We start from the raw sequence: 12663 nt of genomic DNA, 5'->3' as shown, positions 1-12663 counted from the left end.
TCTATCTGAACGCTCTCAGTTTGTACGTGTCAATGATGAATCTTCCACGCAAACCAAAGTTAGCCATGGAGTGCCACAGGGCTCAGTGCTCGGACCTATTTTGTTCACATTATATATGCTTCCGTTAGGCAATATTATAAGGAATCATTCTGTACATTTTCATTGTTATGCGGATGATACTCAACTATATTTATCAATCAAGCCTGATGAAATTAATCATCTAAATAAAATTCAAGACTGCCTTAAGGACTTAAAAACGTGGATGACCTTAAACTTTTTGATGTTAAACACGACCAAAACTGAAGTTATTGTACTTGGCCCGAAGAATCTACGAAACAAATTATCTAAGGATATATTAACCATGGATGGCATTAATTTGGCCTCCAGTGAGACTGTAAGGAATCTTGGTGTTATATTTGATCAGGATTTATCCTTTAACGCCCACATAAAATCAATTTCAAGGACCGCCTACTTCCATCTACGTAACATTGCAAAAATCAGGCATATCTTGCCTCAAAACGATGCAGAGAAACTAGTCCATGCATTTGTTACTTCAAGGCTGGATTATTGTAACTCTTTATTATCAGGGTGTACCAAGAAGTCAGTCAAGTCGCTTCAGCTGATTCAAAATGCTGCAGCTCGTGTACTAACCAGAGTTAGGAAAAGGGACCACATTACTCCTGTTCTGGCTGCCTTACACTGGCTCCCTATAGAACACAGGATAGAATTTAAAAATTATTCTTCTCGCCTACAAAGCCCTTAATGGGCAGGCGCCATCTTACCTTAAAGAACTCATTATACCCTACTGTCCTACTAGGGCATTGCGTTCCAAGAATGCAGGGTTGTTGGTTGTTCCTAGAGTCTCTAAAAGTACAATGGGAGCCAGAGCCTTTTCTTATCAATCTCCACATTTGTGGAATCAGCTTCCAGTTTGTGTTCGGGCAGCAGACACCCTATCCGTTTTTAAGAGTGCGCTTAAGACCTTCCTTTTTGATAAAGCTTATAGTTAGGGCTGATTAGATTCAGCCCCTAGTTTTGCTGATATAGGCTTAGTTTGTCGGGGGACATCTTACTTCTTCCTTCTCTCTGTCTATACCTGTGTACTCTCATGTTCCGATTAACCCAGCTTCCCCAAATGTCTTTCATTTTGGTGTCTGTATACGCCGGGATCCGGAGTCATGGATGATCCTGCGCTCCTCTGTCCTGGATCTTGAGTCGTGGCTGTGGTCCTGGATCATAGGTCCTGGATGGATATCCTCGTGGATTCATCTTCCTATTATACACACATGCATTTCCAAACATTTGGACTACCTATGTTGCAAATGTATTATCTTTTCAATTTACACACGGCATCTATTGCACGTCTGTCCGTCCTGGGAGAGGGATCCCTCCTCTGTTGCTCTCCCTGAGGTTTCTCCCATTTTTCCCTTTAAACTGTGGGTTTTCTTCGGAAGTTTTTCCTTGTACGATGTGAGGGTCTAAGGACAGAGGGTGTCGTATTGTCATACTGATATTTTGTACAAACTGTACTGTAAAGTCCACTGAGACAAATGTAACATTTGTGATATTGGGCTATATAAATAAACATTGATTGATTGATTGATTGATTGAAATACACCAAAAACTAGCAAGAAATAATATTAAAAGTTTGAGAGACATCTTGCAATAAGTTGTTTGATCCATCGTCAATGTTAAACTATTAATGAGTGCAACTTTAACTACCAATATGTCCACTATCCATTATACAGAGTTCCCCTTTCAGAATTTTACATGATTGTGTGTTTTAGTGTTGGATTATTTCCTAAGAATCAAGATGTTGGCTGGTCGAAGTTTCTAAAAGTTGTTTTCCTGATCTTTAGTAGCATCCTAATGTTGCTAGAAATAAGAACAAGTATAGCTGAATAATACATACATGTAGTGGAGTGACAGATATAAGCAATATATCCATCTGAAGTGTAGTTTAGAAGAAGTTTACTTTATATTTAGATGTGACTTGAGGTGGGGAATCCTGCCCCAAATGTGACCTTTGACGCACCCTGTTTAATGTATGATTCCTAAAGTTTTTGTTTGTTTGTATCCCCAAAAGGTCTCGGCTGAACTCCATCTTTCTTCTGTTATAATTCATGTTCTTCCCCACGTCTCTTTCTTTCTTTCTTCTTTCAGTCTTTATTTCGAACAGATTAAAAAATAACAAATAAAAAATGTGAAAAACAGAATACCGTATTGTTATAATACAGTATTTATCCACATTCATGGTAATATTTGTATATTCAACAAAAAAAAGTCTTCATATTAATAATAATAATATGTGTCCGAAAGGGAGTAGGAGGAAGCAAATGCTTATTAATTCGCAACCCTTACTTGATCAATGATTGTCCTCTAAATCATTATGCAAGTTATTCCTACATACATTTACATTTATACATATACAATCATTTATCATCTTCAATCACCTTTCTTCATTCTCATATTTTTCCAAAAAGTGTTTCTGTACATCCTTTTAAACTGAATTATGCTTGTGCTTTGTTTTAACTCCTGCTCCAAACCATTCCATAAAATTACCCCACAGATTGTTAAACTCATACTTCTCAGTGTTGTTCTGACCTTGAGTTGTTTAAAATGTAGATTTCCTCTCAAATGATACCCACCCTCTCTGTCTACGAACAATGTTTTTAATTTCCTAGGAAGTAGATTATGTCTGGCTCTGTACAAGATTTGTGCCGTTTTAAATGTAACCTCTCTCATTCAACGCTTGCTGGTTGGCTTCCTTTCCTCGGTTCTCTCCCTCATTGATTTCTGTAATCTGCATCAGCTGCCCAAATTAGTTTGATTCTCCTGCTGCTGAATAATCATGTGTGGCTGCCTGTGCAATCATTAACACTTTGTACAACAAATAAAGTAAACCACCCACATCAAGGCTGTAATTGCCATAACAACTCTTTTCACTGAGACAACTGCATCACTCTATCTATTATGAACAATAAACCGCCCCATTGATGTGCACCTTGTCCTTTTAAACACACATTACAATAAAGAAGTAATAAAGAAAAACACTTTTTGCCACAAGATATCTATAAGAGCAAATGCCCTTTGTCAACTGTATTGATTATTTGAGACTGTGTCCATTACCACAGCTTATACTGTACATTACATGCAAACATATTGCCCAATTCACATACATACTTGAGTTCAAGGTGGACTGATGCATGATAACACAAAGGAGAAGATGGAATATGTCCACTCTTGTCTTTCTCTGTTGTGACTGCAGTGTACATACAAAAAGAAAATGTAACATTATTGTCAAAACAGATATTTTGTAGAAGATCCCTCTTACCTGTTGTATTATCGAAATCATTGAAGTTTACATTACAATAAAGACATCATAAGTGACATTAATGTAAGAATATTGTGTGCATGTACTGTACTACATTATAATAGTTTTTAAAGTGGTTGGAAACGGCTGACAAGATCTAGGAAGAAGAGTATTTACCTGAATATAACATAACCCAGGGACATATGAGACCAGCGGTTCCCAACCTGTGGGCCGCGGCCCCCTAGTGGTCCGCAAAGGCATTGCAAGTGGGCCGCCAAATATATTTTTTTTTGTACAGGCTAAAGACACAAACATGGACATTACAATAACATATAGGAGCTGACATTCCCATCTCAGACAAAAACTAAACAAAAACAGAAGAAATAAAGATACAGTCAGTAGGAACACTTCAACATTTGACAAACAAAAACAGGTTGACAACCAAATTAATCCCACCCTTCGTTAGAGCAAATTATTTCCCATTTCATGGAGTGTTGAGCCCCCCTTAGATTTTTTGTGGCAATAATTTGTTCAAACACCTTAATTTAAGATTACTCCTTTAATGAAAACTTAAAAACTTAAAAATATGTATTTTAGCCAGAAGAATAGTTGTAATTATGAACTGTGTGCGGTCTTCATCTAAAAGCCCCAATTAAATATTAAAGGGTGTAAATGTAAATTCAATATTTGCCGCCAAATAATTTGCAAAACATTATGATTTGTGTGGAAACATTTTCATTATTTGTTATTATTTGAATCTATTTTCCTTTCTCTTTCTTGATCCTCCTTAGCAACGGTCATTACAGTCCTTGACAGCGGTCTGTTCTACTGGATTTACAACGTGTCACATGTTCTGAATTGACCAATCACAACTTTATTTAGCCTCCGTATTGTTTATGGTTGAATGTGGGCCGCAAAAACATTTTAGATTTTTAAGCGGGCCCTGAGTTGAAAAAGGTTGGGAACCGCTGTCCTAGACCTTTCACTTACTCTCTAAAGTACAGTAGTTAGCGGTATGCACTTCATAAGTAACTACCCACCATAAAACTAAAACATGAAGAAGAGGAAAAGACAATGAAATGAATGATAGAACAAACCGCAGAGAGCCTATGAGGATTTTATGTTTGAATAGCAGGAAGCTTCTCTCTCCAGCACCTGCCTGGAGAAACATTACTTTTCAACAATTTCATGAGCAATGACAATATCCTGATGCATGTTGATAATAACCATAATCAAACATCACAGAGGTAAGTGCATTGCTTGGCAACCGGTGGCTGAAAAACAACATTGATTGGCAGTAAAATGTGTACTTTTATATTTGAATGACGTTGTTTCTGGTTCATGTGTCATAATGGTGGCAGATTATGTAGTACATAGATTTCTGAAGCAACTTGAGGAAATTGTACTCTGATTTTAGAAAAGTGAAGGGGTTTTAGGCACAACTTTCTGAAGTTTCACTACATAAGATGTATGAACTCTATCAAACCACACTGTTCTTCTTGTTTCTGTACATCTACGTGGAAACTTGTATTTGTTTTAGACAAATACATTATTGTTCTCTCTGAGTTCATCCACAGTTAAGTGCTGTGAATTAAGTTCAAGCCTACACCGAATCAGTTACACACTGTGTGACTGATGAAAGAAATGAGATGAAAAACAAGGTTGATGATAACAAGAAAACAAGATTCAAAAGGTAATAGAGGCTGTGAATTACATCATCAAATTCACACACAGTAACATCAGGATGGATCAGACTCACAGCCACGTGTCTTCCTGTGATAAAAGGTGCAACAGTGTCAGTGATGTGCAGAGAGAGAGAGAGTGACAGTGACTTACATGTCTCCTTCACTGGAAAGAGAGGGGTCCTTAAAGTCTCCAATTCAACTCACATCCATTTCCCCTCAGGCTTTCATCTTCACGGCTTCCAAAGCTTTCACAAGATGATACCTATTTCTCTGATTGTGTGTGGGTGCGTTCGAGTGTGTAAATATGTGTGCACATACAGTGAGTGTGTGTGTGAATGCCAATTTCACCAAAGACAGACATGCAATAGTGTGTGACACGTGGCCGCAGTAAATTGGACAGAAGAGGTTAGAAATACAAGGACTCACGCACTGCCGGGGCTTTTCCACACAGCAGAGATAGAACAGGAAGAGGTCCTTTGGGGGAAGAAAACCATCAGCAGTCAATTCCTTGGAGAAAAATGTCACAGGGAGCGGTAGGCCTACTGAAAATGAGAATACTCTGTCTGTTAAGTCAGCTTAATGTGGTGCGGCCGACCAGTCGTCACACAATGCTTTCCTTTACTCAAATGTATTGTATTAAACGGAGAAGCATTTTTATGCCGAGCAGACGCCTCTGGCATCAAGATGATCTTCACTAGCCAAGCAGCCCACAAAATAATATCCTTGCGCTCCTTCCACCGGGGATTTGTGTTTGGTCTCGTCCCAAGTAAGTGGCAGAATTGGCAACAATAGTGTGTGGATTGTGTTTTCATTGAGAGGGAAAATAAAATAAGCGCAATACACTGTTGACTTATTTTTTCCCAAATTAATTACAACCCTGAATGGAACAAAGACAAACAGCTCACACCTACTGAAGTCAGAGTCACTGTGTATTGATTGGGAGGGAAACTCTGCAACTGAAGAAGAAGACAATGGAGCTTCTGCTAGTGGTTTTCCCACCACACACATCACAACACACACACACACACACACACACACACACACACACACACACACACACCACACACACACACTAACACACACACACACACACACACACACACACACACACCACACACACACACACACACACACACACACAACAGCACACACACACACACACACACACACACACCGACACACACACACAGCACACAGCACTACACACACACACACATACACACACACACACACACACACACTTACACACATAGTTGATGTCCTCCCGAGTGAGGCAGTGTATTAACTGGATGTCCATAGGTCCCCCACCTCCTCTCACCTCTCACCTCGCATTTACATGACAGTTATGTCAGGACCTGTTACAGTCTGTTAGTGTCACTCAACCACCCCAGTCCACCCCCCCCCTAACGGACACACAGGCCACTGCATACAGAGCCAGCCTTTCCGACATTTTGATTGTTTTGACACAGGTTTATGGAAGTGAAAGAATGTTGGGTTTTTCCTACATACTGTAACATTTAAATCATTTTTTTTAATAAATGAATGAACATGTGTGCAGGGTCGGAGCATTCTGCTTCCAGTGTTGACATTTTGGATGTGTGTGTTTGCAGACATTAGCAAATACTCTTACCATAGAGCTCGGTTTTTGATTGGTTGGCTATTTGTCATGCACACGAGTGGATCCGAAAAGTCAACAAAGGAGCAGAGAGCAGGAAGTGACATGTGTCGCACTGTCTTGAGGATTACAATGTTAGCCTCTCTGGCTTAAGGGCAGAAACTGAGCTGTATACAGCTGCATCAGTATGTTGCTTTGAAACACTTTTTTATAATTTACTAATGTTCTCATTACCATCGAACAATAAATAAAAGGGATCATGGTGTGATTTCTTTGCAAGGTTATATAACAAAAAACAATGTCAGTCAGCAGTAGTGATTCTTATGTCAGCGCCGCCCCAATCAACACCTCCCAAGGTAAGGATGGAAGAGAGGAATGGAGACATTGAGAAACAGCAACATCACAATGTTGTCACAATGTTTCTAGTATACACCGCTGTTACGGCTGCTGCCTTCCTGGTTCTCTTAACTGTGTTAATGTGTGTTGCATGTAAATGAGCTGTGCGATTGCCCTGTCGTGATTGGCTGCCATCTCCTGGTCCGCCCCCTGAAGATTGTGATTGGAGCACGCCGGGCCCGACGCACTCCAATCGCAGCGCACAGCCAGCGCACACCTGCTGGAGACGACTACAAAGCTGAGGACAATCATCACTCTGGAGGCTCTGCTGCAAGTAGACGCCTCGCGCATTTTGCTCTTGTGTTGTGGACACTTTGGACTTAAGCTATTAGACTGTGTTTAACTCGTGTAAGGCAAGGCAAGGCAAGTTTATTTATATAGCACTTTTCAACACAAGGCAATTCAAAGTGCTTTACAAAAAATGAAAGAGATTAAGAAAATGGCATTTAAAATCAGTCATTAAAAAGAAAAGCTAATAAAATAAACATTAAAAGAAAAAAATACATGGCAGTCAATTTAAACATTAAAAGAAAAAAAGTACATGGATAAAAGTTACAGTGCAGTCTAAGATATGAATAGTTCAATTAAAAGCAGCGACAAAAGAAAAGTCTTCAGCCTGGATTTAAAAGTAGTCAGAGTTGCAGCGGACCTGCAGGTTTCTGGGAGTTTGTTCCAGATATTTGGAGCATAATAACTGAACGCTGCTTTACCATGTTTAGTTCTGACTCTGGGGACAGAAAGCTGACCAGTCCCTGAAGACCTGAGAGATCTGGATGGTTCATAATTTAGCAGGAGGTCAGAAATGTATTTTGGGCCTAAACCATTCAGTGCTTTATAAACCAGCAGCAGTATTTTGAAATCTATTCTTTGACACACAGGAAGCCAGTGTAAAGACTTCAGAACAGGAGTGATGTGATCCACTTTCTTAGTGTTAGTGAGGACTCGAGCAGCAGCGTTCTGAATTAGCTGCAGCTTTCTAATAGATTTTTTAGTGAGACCTGTGAAGACACCATTGCAGTAGTCGAGTCTACTGAAGATAAAAGCATGGACAAGTTTTTCCAAATCCTGCTGTGACATTAGTCTTTTAATCCTAGATATATTCTTTAGGTGATAGTAGGCTTGATTTAGTAACAGTTTTAATGTGACTGTTGAAACTCAGGTCAGAGTCCATGACTACACCTAGATTTCTGGCTTTATCTGTTGTTTTGAACATTGCAGACTGAAGCTCAGCGCTAACTTTTATACGTTCTGCCTTCGCTCCAAAAACCATTACCTCAGTTTTATCTTTGTTTAATTGGAGAAAGTTCTGACACATCCAGTCATTGATTTGTTCAATGCACTTACTCAGTGTTTGAATTGGAGCATAGTCTCCTGGTGAAATTGTCACGTAAATTTGTGTGTCATCTGCATAGCTATGGTAACTTAATTTGTTGTTCTTCATTATCTGAGCCAGTGGTAGCATGTAGATGTTAAAGAGAAGAGGCCCCAAGATGGAGCCTTGAGGAACCCCACATGTCATATTTGTCAACTCAGATGTGTATTTACCTATAGAAACAAAGTTGTTTCTGTCCTTTAAGTAGGATTCAAACCAATTCAGAACTGTTTCCGAAAGTCCCACCCCGTTTTCCAGTCGGTCTAGTAATATGTTGTGGTCAAGAGTGTCAAACGCAGCACTGAGATCTAATAATACTAACACTGAAGTTCTGCCACTGTCTGTGTTTAAGTGGATGTCATTAAAGACTTTTACAAGAGCAGTCTCAGTGCTGTGGTTTGGACGAAAGCCTGACTGGAACACATCAAAACAGTTATTTAAATGCAAGAAATTACTCAACTGTTGAAAAACAACTTTTTCAATGATTTTACCTCGAAATGGGAGGTTTGATATGGGCCTGTAATTGTTCATTACTGAAGCATCTAGATTATTCTTTTTTAAGAGCGGTTTAATGACTGCAGTTTTCAGGGCCTGTGGAAAAATACCTGAGTGAAGAGATTTGTTTACTATATGAAGTAGATCTGAGGCCATGCAAGGCAAAACATCTTTGAAAAATCCTGTTGGAATAATATCAAGGCAGCAAGAGGAGGATTTCAGAAGTTGTATAATGTCCTCTAGGTTTTTATCATTAATCTGATGGAATTGTGTCATGATGTCTGAATTGATGTTAAGTGGAGATAGGGACAACACATTTGCTGTTCCTGATGCAGAGGCACTGACTGCTTGTCTGATTTTCTGAATTTTGTCAGTGAAAAAGGATGGCAAAATCATTGCACGCCCTGGTGGATAGAAATTCAGAGGCTACTGACACTGGGGGGGTAGTTAGTCTGTCGACGGTAGCAAACAAGGTACGTGCGTTGTTTTTGTTTTTGGTAATGATGTCAGAGAAGAACGATTGTCGTGCGTTTTTCAATTCCAAATTCTAAAGGCCAAGTCTCCTCTTTATAGATTTCAAATGAACCTGGAGATTTGTTTTCGCCACCTGCGTTCAGCTTTTCGACATTCTCTTTTTCTGTTTTCACGGTCATGGCCTTTCTCCATGGAGATATTTTCTTGACAGACACTTCCTTTACCTTAGTTGGAGCAATGGCATCTATAACATTTTAATTTTTGAATTAAAATGATCTACTAGCTTCATTTACTGAGATGTTGGCAGGGGCAAGTGTGGAAGAGAAATTCTGAGTAAACATTTCCCTAGTATTTTCAGTTAAATATCGCTTTGTGGTTACCTCTTTTTTGAACATTTTTGTGAACAGAAATAGAGCTCTCAAAGAAAACACAGGAATGGTCAGAGAGTGCAACATCAGTCACCACAACCTTAGAGACTATTCACACCCTTTGAGATAATTAAGTCCAGAGAGTGCCCCTTATTGTGCGTGGGCTCCGTCACATCCTGAGTCAGTAGTGTGATTATATATGTGCTTAGTGTCGTGTTGAGATATGTGTTTAGAGTAGTGTGTTTAGTTGCCTTATTTAGCTGTGTTTTCTTGCAGCCTCCTTTCGTTAGTGTTCAGTGATTTCAGGTGTGTAAATAGGCTCCTTTTGTTTGGTTATTTGTCAACCTGTGCCCTTTTGGCCTTTTTTGTTGTTCCAGGCTGCATGCCTGCCATTTTGTTTACCGCTGCTATTTATAATAAAACCACTTATAATTATTACCAATTCCACTCTGGTTGTGTTGCTTCGCTTTGGTTCCCCTAGCCAAGTAGGGAACGTAACAACCGCACACATGTGGTCAAACCCAACACCACCATCTTCTAATAAAGCCGAGACAATAAAAGTGCAGCTCAGTGGTGAGATGGTATTGCTGCCATGACGCTGTCTAGTGGTGCAAATCTGCTTTTTGTCTCTTCTACTTTCATTGTAGTATATCAGATAATTGAAACAGATGATTATAAGTATGGAACAAGTTACTTTACCTATAGATGAATGCCTTTAATTGTGCTATTATTGGTACATTATGTTATTATTTGAAGAGTAAATGTAACTGATCACATTTTTTTTTATTAACTAGCCCAGCCCTGGCAGAGATAATAAACGAGCTGCATGAATAATGATCAGACTGCTTCATAAACCTGCTTGTGCTTTGTCACTGGTGTGCAGTCAGTTGTGCTGCTGTTATCTACGGTCTAGAGATAGTGTAGATACCCAGGCGTTATTGAATGAATAAATTCAATAACTGCTGTTTTTTCCATGCGAGTCCCTTGGGTGATGACCAGCCTGACTGCATAAATCCTGGTGCCACAAATGAACGGGTGCACCAAGGCTTTGATGGCAGTGCCAACACCTAGTGCACACAGGACATGTGCACACTCGCACTCAAATGAGGCGGTGGGCAATTATAAGCCCTCACATTGGTTAACTGCCTTTAATATTTCATCAAGGTTGTATCATACAGATGCAAAGTCAGATACATATAAAATGTAACCCTGCAGAGGACACATAGTCAACAATAAGCCGTAAATTTCATCCAGCTGCCGTAGTTTTCTAGCTTCGATTGATTTATTGACTCTGGTATTCTACGGCAGATTAGTCAACAGTGCAACCTTCAATGCATTCCTTCAATATAGCCATCACTAAATCTGCCACTGGAAATAATGAGGTACACACTTTCCTCTCACGAGAGAAGTGTCTGTATGACCTATAGCTACATGTAAAGCAGGGTCAGGGGTTAGTTTGCCAATACAACCGGTCTGATATTTGACAAAATGTTGGTTTATGTCCCTTACTACAACAACCAAAAACATTTTTTTTTTATTGTGTTTTCTCCTTGCTATCATTTTACAATTCAGTGGTTTGGCTAAGATGGAAGATTTAGCTAAACAATGCCTAAAGTGATAGTTTGTGCTTTGGATATAACATGGATGTTTGGTGTGTGGAAACCACTTGGGAGTAAATAATGATATTCCATGCACTATACACACCTTGCCAAAACATGTTTCAAACCAATCACAACACAGTAACCAAGACTCCCATTTGCTTCCACATCAAAAATGTGTCCTCAAAAGTAAAAGGTAAAGGTTTGAAAGAGAATACAACAAAATACATGTTCAGATGTTTCACCCCAATCTGATACAGACATTTGTTTTACTTTCAACAAAATGAACAATATTAGTACCAGCTTTGTAGAATGATATTTGACTAAATGTTCTGGCACATGATAAATTCGGAGTCTGCAATTGCTACATAACTGCGGCAGGCAGATTTACTAGATGATTGCAGCAAATGGTGGACAAATGGCTCCAGGGCAGTGATTTACATTTCATGTCTTTTTGAATGACATATTCCACTGAGTCATTTCTGATAACATCAGCAGGGCTGTGTTGGATTTAGCTTCACAATTGCCCTTTTCTGTCTCATGAAAGAAGAGGCTAGTGTAAGACAGACATTTAGAGATCGATAGATATTTATGGATGGATGGTTGGATTAATGTGAGAGACACATACATATGGATAAATGGATGGATAGATTGATGAGAGATGGATAGACAGACCTTGTGTCCCTTGTTAGGAGTCTGCTGCTTGTGTGTGTTAATCTCCCCGCAGGTATGTTTTTGTGTCCCACTTCAGCGTGCTGCCTGAGGCATTTTTGGACCCCTATTACCCATGGCATGTGGATAGGAGTTTGGGTTTTTACCTTGTAACAGATGGGTGAGGCATCATTTGCAGAATTCTCTGACTTCCCCTTTTCCCTTTAGGACTGTTACCTCCATTAGGTGAGACCTACTTGGCAGCCCCAAAATATCCACACAGACGTCACAAGCTGACAAAACACAACCGAGACGCATCGACTCTAAGGCTTCGTTGTACTCAGACTCAGGAGAACAAAACACACACACACCCACACTCACACACACACTCTTAGATCACAGAGAACACCAGTTTCAGGTGAGTGTGAGGCTGCCTGTTGCAATCTTTGCTGAAAATGTGTGTGTTGGTGGGGTTTGAATGTAGGAAAATGTGTTGTACACGCTACATATCTGTGAAAAAAAATTATTGCGACATGTGTCGTTTGAACAGTACAAAGATATGTTTGTATTTAAAGTCTGAAAATCTGTAAGAAATCTGTGTTTATGTTGTAATATTGATGGAAACAGTGCAATTTTGAGGTGCTGTTGCATACAGAGCCTGGATTATTATTGAATATATCTGAACTATACTTATTG

Source organism: Gymnodraco acuticeps, unplaced genomic scaffold (assembly GCF_902827175.1).
Source record: "Gymnodraco acuticeps unplaced genomic scaffold, fGymAcu1.1, whole genome shotgun sequence".
NCBI lineage: Eukaryota > Metazoa > Chordata > Actinopteri > Perciformes > Bathydraconidae > Gymnodraco > Gymnodraco acuticeps.
This window is presented reverse-complemented; position numbering follows the sequence as displayed.